At 41.6% G+C, this 7,595-nt stretch overlaps 1 non-coding gene across 1 annotated transcript; it reads left to right on the top strand.

The window, feature by feature from the left end:
* Nucleotides 1-234: 234 nt before the first annotated feature.
* TRNAQ-UUG (transfer RNA glutamine (anticodon UUG)) lies at nt 235-306 on the top strand. The gene has a single exon. It is a non-coding gene; the product is annotated as a tRNA-Gln (tRNA).
* The last annotated feature ends 7,289 nt before the right edge of the window (nt 307-7,595 follow it).

Here is a 7,595-nt window from a genome sequence, read left to right as displayed (position 1 = left end):
TATATATATATATATATATATATATATATATATATATATATACATATATAACTGCAGAATATTTATATTCACTCGTCAGAGAGGTAGGTTCTCGGATGTTGAAAAAGCAGCTTCCAAATTATAAATGCCGCATGAAGGCCTGAAGTTAATTAAAAATTTATAATTATGCAAATTATCTAAGAATTCCACTCGAGGGATACGAGGAGACCAGCACACAGGAACAACCAAAGCGTCGGTCCCATGGTGTAATGGTTAGCACCCTGGACTTTGAATCCAGAGATCCGAGTTCGAGTCTCGGTGGGACCTGATCAATGTTTGCGAGTAGTCAACCTTTCTGAGGTGTTGTGCTTCCCTCGGTGCAATGTTGCAAATTTATATAAACTTCCCGCTATAGGAAGTAATATAAACAATGAGGTATCTTTTAGAGCTCCTCTGTATTGTATAATTTTTTGTTGTTGTAAATTCAATTGGGAACATTAATCCAAAAAGTGAACAACACGTAGTTTGAAGGCTTCTCCCTGACCTTTTGAACTTCGAACTTTTCTAATCGCATATACAAAAAACTGCACTGTATAGCGGAGCTTCGTAAGACAACTGATTGTATATTTACATTATACTTATTTATTTATTTTATATTTTCACCGGAATGTCGACCAGAGAGTAATAAGCAGTACTTCTGTTTGTCACCAGAGAAAGAAGTAAGAGGCAGTTACTCCTGCGATACAGGTTGTTAAAGAGTACCACTCCACTCCACTCCGCTCCACTCCACTCCACTCCACTCCACTCCACTCCACTCAGCCAGCTAACAGAATAACTAACTTTATCTCTTCCACATAAATAAAATAGTGAACAAAATATCGAGAAACTCATATGTTGAAAAATAACTTCATACATTAGGTCGATATTAGAAAATTTTGCTGTTAGTGATAGAAAAGTCAAAAAACGATTTAAAATGACTCACAACCCATAAAAATAAAAAAGTTACATAGGCTTCAAACATGAAAGTGTCCTTGTGTTGTGATAGGCACATAGTGGGAAAAATATCTCTCACTCGGCCGCAAAAGAAGACAAAACGAAAATAGACAATGATTTATTTGCACCATAAACAGGATGAACAAGAAGATAAAACCAACAAAGATTGTAAAATGCCTTTGTTGAGTATACTTTGTTATGGCTTTATTTTTTTGCTCCTAACTTTATGAATCTCTAGGCAGAGTGTGATGGTCCAAATGATAGCTTGTCTTGTGTAGTAAATTTCGAGTCGTGGGTATATTAGAATTGCAAAACAAGATTTTGTGCAACATGCGTCTTTGCCTTCATATTTGTCGACCAAAAAAACAAACGAACAGGCAATTTGATCCATCAAGGGAAAGATTAAAGATAATAGTCACAAGTGTGTTTTCCAGAGATCCTCTGACTCTCTTTCTTTCTCCCTTCCAGGAGAAACTATCGTTTTTTCAACATTTTTACCCCGTCAAACAACAGCTTTATCCCCCTTCCCTCAGAGGGGAAAAAAATATTCCCCTTACGTGCGCAAGAATGATCCTCCTATCAATTTCTCAAAAGAAAATAAAGACAAGGGGGGAAAATAATAACGAAATACTTCAGAAGTTCAGTAATAGGAGTGAGAAAAGTTACATTTTTTTTACTGAAGGGAAGAAATCACTGCTGGAGAGAAGACAACGAAGAGATGTCGTGGAGGGAGATGTTTATAGTGTGTGCCAGAGTAGGTATCACCTTACCTCGCACACACTATAAACTTAACGACTTGACCTTATTCGCCATGGATCGCTTTTGACCTCCAACACACAGAGTTTATTGTTTTATTTTGTTCTGCAGTGATTACTTTATCTGTGTATGTTTCTGACTAATTAGTAATGCTAATGGAAGTTAGGCTTAACTGGTTAATGGCGTTTACTGAGAAGACATTTCGCCCACCGGGGATTTTATCAATACATCAATCCATCGATGATTGATAAACTCCCTGGTGGAAGAAACGTCTTCTCTCAGTGAATACCATAAATCACATATTGACTCTTCCAATTCCTCTGAAGATGTGTGTAAGCACATGAAAGCGCTCAGGATATATTTCCTATTTTCACAGTCACGCGTTTTATTGTGATTTCTCCCAAATTGTGTCTTAGTCACACACTTTTCATTATATATTACCAGTGACTATCTGGGTTATCTCAGACGGTAATCTTTCTTTCGTTACATAACTTTAAGCACTGACAGTGGATCACTAAAGCTGTAATATGCCTAGACACTAATCTACAATATAAATTAACCACCACAGCTGAAGTTAATGTATTCTGTCGTGTTTTAATGCTAGAAACGGCAAAATAATCATATTTCTTTTAGTAAGTTTTCTGTTATTTAGAAATGAAAAATATTTCAGCTAATTTATATGTAATAAAAAATATCAATTTTGCACCAACACTGGATTAGTAACTATACTGAACATTGCTAAATTAACTTGATTTAATTTAGCTTGTCTCTGTCGAGCCTGTCTTTGTTTATTCTAAATTTTGTTAGTATCATTTAGCATCGAAGAAATGTATTTAATGCAACAGTGATTCCTGGGAGTTATTGTACCAGTGATTCCTGGGAGTTATTGTACCAGTGATTCCTGGGAGTTATTGTACCAGTGATTCCTGGGAGTTATTGTACCAGTGATTCCTGGGAGAGTTATTGTAACAGTGATTCCTGGGAGTTATTGTACCAATGATTCCTGGGAGTTATTGTACCAGTGATTCCTGGGAGTTACTGTATCAGTGATTCCTGGGAGTCATTGTACCAGTGATTCCTGGGAGTTATTGTACCAGTGATTCCTGTGAGTTATTGTACCAGTAATTCCTGGGAATTATTGTAACAGTGATTCCTGGGATTTATTGTACCAGTAATTCCTGGGAGTTATTGTAACAATGAATCCTAGGAGTTACTGCACCAGTGATTCCTGGGAGTTATTGTAACAGTGATTCCTGGGAGTTATTGTACCAGTGATTCCTGGGAGTTATTGTAACAGTGATTCCTGGGAGTTATTGTACCAGTGATTCCTGGGAGTTATTGTAACAGTGATTCGTGGAAGTTATTGTACCAGAGATTCCTGGGAGTTATTGTAACAGTGATTCCTGAGAGTTATTGTAATAGTGATTCCTGGGAGCTATTGTAACAGAGATTCCTGGGAGTTATTGTACCAGTGATTCCTGGGAGTTATTGCAACAGTGATTCCTGAGAGTTGTTGTAATAGTGATTCCTGGGAGTTATTGTACCAATGATTCCTGGGAGTTATTGTACCAGTGATTTCTAGGAGTAATTGTAACAGTGATTCCTGGGAGTTATTGTAACAGTGATTCCTGGGAGTTATTGTATCAGTGATTCCTGGGAGTTATTGTACCAATGATTCCCGGGAGTTATTGTACCAGTGATTCCTGGGAGTTATTGTAACAGTGAGTCCTGGGAGTTATTGTACCAGTGATTTCTGGGAGTAATTGTAACAGTGATTCCTGGGAGTTATTGTAACAGTGATTCCTGGGAGTTATTGTATCAGTGATTCCTGGGAGTTATTGTACCAGTGATTCCCGGGAGTTATTGTACCAGTGATTCCTGGGAGTTATTGTAACAGTGAGTCCTGGGAGTTATTGTACCAATGATTTCTGGGAGTTATTGTAACAGTGATTCCTGGGAGTTATTGTAACAGTGATTCCTGGCAGTTATTGTACCAATGATTCCTGGGAGTTATTGTAACAGTGATTCCTGGGAGTTATTGTACCAATGTTTCCTGGGAGTTATTGTATCAGTGATTCCTGGGAGTTATTTTAACAGTGATTCCTGGGAGTTATGGTAACAGTTATTCCTGGGAGTTATTGTAACAGTGATTCCTGGGAGTTACTGTAACATTGATTCCTGGGAGTTATTATAACAGTGATTCCTGGGAGCTATTGTACCAGTGATTCCTTGGAGTTTTTGTAACAGAGATTCCTTGGAGTTACTGTACCAATGATTCCTAGGAGTTATCGAAATGCGTCCACAGAGGATCACAACACACACACACGTAGCCTCTCTCGTGTTTCGCATTCTCATACCGGAGATATAATCACGAATCGTAAGTTTGTATCACCTTTTTCAACTGACACAAAAAAAAAATCAACAAAAGAGTGAACTTGGGCAGAAGACCCAAAGAAAACAAAAGGATATAAAGAACGTTACCCAGTGGATAGTAGAAAATGATATGATTTTTATTAGGGACAAATTCCAATTGCTTAGGTGTGAAAAAAAGGAAGTCAGAAGGGATACAGTATAGAAAACGTTTGAGGATCACTCCACAGAACGTAATAAACGTGAAGAGACCTGGGTACAATCTTGTCTGCTGACCTGACTTTTAAAAGCCCCAATTAAGCAAACGCTGTGAAGGCCATTGAAATGACAAGGTAAATAATGAGAACTTTCAAAACAAGAGAAATGCTGCCAATGGTAACACTGTTCAATTCACTTGTGCTCTATCTTTTGAAGTACTGCTTAGTATTGACAGTGCCATTAAGAGCTGCTAAGATAGCAGGGCTGGGAAAACTAGAGAGCATTTACCGTACGCATAGGATAGAAAAAAAATACTGGGAACTCTTCAAGGAACTTGAAATGTACTCTCTGGAAAGAAGGCGAGAGATATATGAGAAAATTTACAGATCTGTACAATACAATAACGACAAAATGGAATGAGAAATATGGGAGGAAGTGTAAAATAGACCCAGTGAAAAGCAGGGGCGCGATGGGCACAATAAGAGAGTACTGCATCAACATCCGTGGGCCAAGACTTTTAAATCTGCTTCAAGCGGATATCAGAAATATTGTTGGAACCAGCGTAGAGGTCTTCATGAGAAAACCGGATCACTTTGTCTGCGGTGTACCAGATCAACCGGGCTGTGGTGGATATATAGGTCGATGGCCTGCCAACAACTATAGCCTGGTCGACCTGACACTTCACACACACACACACATACACACACACACATACACACGCACACACATACACACACACACACACACACTCACACACACATACATGGGTCCATGGGGTGCAGACGTTGGTAACAAGGCTCCGAGAACCTTAGTGTTGTAAGGCGTGCAATAACAGCTAGCAGTAATCAGTGGTAGTGGAACGTCAGTGAACAATACTATGAGTGATAATTAAAGTTATTAGTTAAAGAAAGTGAGAGGAAAGCTGAAATCATAATATTTCAAAGCGCAAACTGTTGGGGGTCTTAGGCGCTGTTGCCACATTGGCAGCGGTAGGCCTGAAGAAGTGACGTCACGACAAGTTGTATGCCATTATACATATAAAGTGAAGTGTATATAATGTGAAGTGTATACTATCATCAGTGAAGAGTGAAATCGCGCGAGGAAGCGGGATGTATGAGAATATATGGTTATAAACATCACGGGTGAAGGATCTCCAAAATAGGGATTTAAGGCCTACGTACGTGACTTCGTCATCAGCAGCTGGCAACTGTCACCGCACCATTGCAGCACAAGTTTATTCGCCTATTTGTGGTTTGCATGTTGACGGCCCTGGCTGGCCTTGCATACTGTTTGATACTGGTCACTCACTCCTGCAAGCTATTACCAGAATTAGAATAGAAATAGCATAGACATAGAGAATATAGTGTTGACGAGTGTGAGAAGGTAGGTGGGACAAGCTTTTAAGGGCAACATTGTAAGACGGTGCTAGGGTCAAGTCCCAGGAGGGTTGTGTCAGGTCACAAGAAGTTGTGGCCAGTCATTACACCGCACAAGACACTCTCACACACACTCACACACACACACATGCACACAAGCACACAGGCAGCGTTACTACCGGTAGTTATTAGCAGTAAGAATACTTAGGAAGCTAGGAAGTCCTCTCTCAATGTGAACAAGGAAAATGATAATAACCAGCAACAATTAATACGTAAATCCAGAAAGGGCAATAAGTGGAGAGAGTAGCATAATTGAGAAAGATAAATGAGACTAAATTTGTGCCTACACGACGGATCTTTCAACCACACCACCTACCCTCCCCTAACCCTCCCTCCCTCACACACAAGCACACACACACAAGGGTAGACACTCACACACACACACACACACACACACACACACACACACACACACACACACACACACACACACACATACACACACACATACACACACACACGTACACACACACACACATACATAAACACATACACACACACACAAACACACACACACACACATATACACACACACACACCACACACACACACCACACACACACTCCACACACACACCACACACACAAACCACACACACACACACACCACACACACACACACCACACATACACACCCCACACACACACACACACACACCACACACACACACCACACACACACCACACACACACACCACACACACACACACCACACACACACACCACACACACACACCACTTACACACACCACACACACACACCACACACACACACCACACACACACACCACACACACACCACACACACACACACACCACACACACACACACACACACACCCACACACACCCTCCACCACTTGACACAAACACGTACCCCCCTCCCCTAACCACCTCTCCCCCTTCCCTAACCACCTCACCTTAGCCACCTACCCCTCCCCCAAACCACCTAACCCCTCCCCAAACCGTCTAACCCCCCAACTACCTCCCTCCCTCCAATAACCATCCTCCCCATCCCCCATAACCATCTATCCCCTCTCTCCCTCAGACCATCTAACCCCCTCCCCCAACTATCTCTACCCCTCCAATAACCATCCTCCCCCTCCCCCACAACCATCTATTCCCCTCCCCCTAACCACCCGTCCTCCCTTCTGTGGAGCAACGGGGGAACCTAGAACCAGGATGAGGACAACGGGCTCCAAGGACGAATCTGGGAGGGAGGAATTGGAGGTAGAGCTCAAAAAAAGGGAGGAAGACTGGGGAAGGAGACTAGATGAGCTGGAAAGGAAGATGGAAGAGAGGTTAGCAGCAGAATGCAGAAGGTGGAAGCAACAGGCAACAGCAGCAGAAATCAAGATAGAGAGATTAGAAGAGGAGCTGAGACATCTGAAACAGCACAGAGACAAAGATATTACAGAAGTAGTATCGGCAATGGCTACATCAAACACAGACAACAGGTCTGAAGGAAGCATGGAAACTAAACTGTATGCAGAGGTTCTGTCAAACCCACATGGGGCCAAAACAAAGACAGGGAGCACACTAGGACAGAACGAGAGGTTGGAAGGCATTGAAGGAACTAGGACATGTGCAAGGACCTTACCAGATACCTGTGGGGGCCAGGAACAGGTGAGTATGAAGGACAAACCAAGAAGCATAGGGGCCATAACTAGGGAAGGGACTGAAGGAAGGAACACTCCATGGGAAGGAACTAAAACACATCAGAGGATGCAATGGGAGTCACAGTGGGAGGTGGAAAGGGAGAGATCCGTGTTTGTCTATGGGCTAGACGAAGCTAAAGGGGAAACTTATGATGAAAGAAAGCAGGAGGAGAAAAAAGCGATTGAAGATATCATGAAGGTGATAGG

Source organism: Cherax quadricarinatus, chromosome 15 (genome assembly GCF_038502225.1).
Source record: "Cherax quadricarinatus isolate ZL_2023a chromosome 15, ASM3850222v1, whole genome shotgun sequence".
Taxonomy (NCBI): domain Eukaryota; kingdom Metazoa; phylum Arthropoda; class Malacostraca; order Decapoda; family Parastacidae; genus Cherax; species Cherax quadricarinatus.
The sequence above is the reverse complement of the archived record's forward strand: the minus strand, read 5'-3'. Positions and strand labels throughout refer to the sequence as shown.